We start from the raw sequence: 822 nt of genomic DNA on the forward strand, positions 1-822 counted from the left end.
CAGTGTGGTTGTTCGCTGCCATATGGTCTAGGGGTTAGGATTCCTGGTTTTCACCCATGCGGCCCGGGTTCGACTCTCGGTATGCGAACGTGTCGGTTTTGCCTCCTGCTTTCCAAAAGATCAGCACCGTGTACGAAGGAGCCGCATTAAAACCACTCGAACGTGCAAAACGCGCGAGAAGAGGGGGCGCTTGTTTCCAACCGAAACTTCTCGCGTGTGAGACGAGCTGATCACCGCTGTGGGAGGGTTACTCTGGTAGACAGGGCTGACCTTCGGCAATAGGATTTATACTCTCCAAGATGATATTTGCACTTTCTGGAGAGGCGATTTTCTCCACTTCAGTAGCTCGATTTCGTCGATTGCGTGGAGAGGGCTGTAGAATGTGGCGCCGCCTTTCCTGCTCCGTCCATGACAGGCGTGCTGGTCTCTGGAGAGAGAGCACGGTCCATCAGCGCACTCCAATAAAGGCACTGGAAGCAGCTGGCGAAGCTCAGCTCTGGGCCGCTGGGCACGTCTTACCACTGTTTCCATAGTGTAGTGGTTATCACGTTCGCCTCACACGCGAAAGGTCCCCGGTTCGAAACCGGGCGGAAACAGACTTCTTTTGTTGCCACGCACAAATTCGATCTGTCTCCCAGAATTACCTGGGCACACACACACTGTCTTGTTTCTCCTACACGTATAGTGTAAAAATTAAGAACCCAGGACGAAGATGTGACAATCGAACAAACTCTTTATTATTTAACCTGTAACTCCGAACCAGTTAGCTCCTAAATTCACTATGACCTGTGACCCTGAGCAACCGTTATTCCCCGCTCAGCC

The 822-nt window shown here is 51.9% G+C and overlaps 1 non-coding gene across 1 annotated transcript; it reads left to right on the forward strand.

The window, feature by feature from the left end:
• The first annotated feature begins 523 nt into the window (after positions 1–523).
• On the forward strand, positions 524–596 carry trnav-cac (transfer RNA valine (anticodon CAC)). Its single transcript has one exon. It is a non-coding gene; the product is annotated as a tRNA-Val (tRNA).
• Positions 597–822: the final 226 nt, after the last annotated feature.

The sequence above is a fragment of the Lepisosteus platostomus genome, chromosome 5 (genome assembly GCF_059453375.1).
Source record: "Lepisosteus platostomus isolate fLepPlt1 chromosome 5, fLepPlt1.hap1, whole genome shotgun sequence".
NCBI classification, from domain to species: Eukaryota; Metazoa; Chordata; class Actinopteri; order Semionotiformes; family Lepisosteidae; genus Lepisosteus; species Lepisosteus platostomus.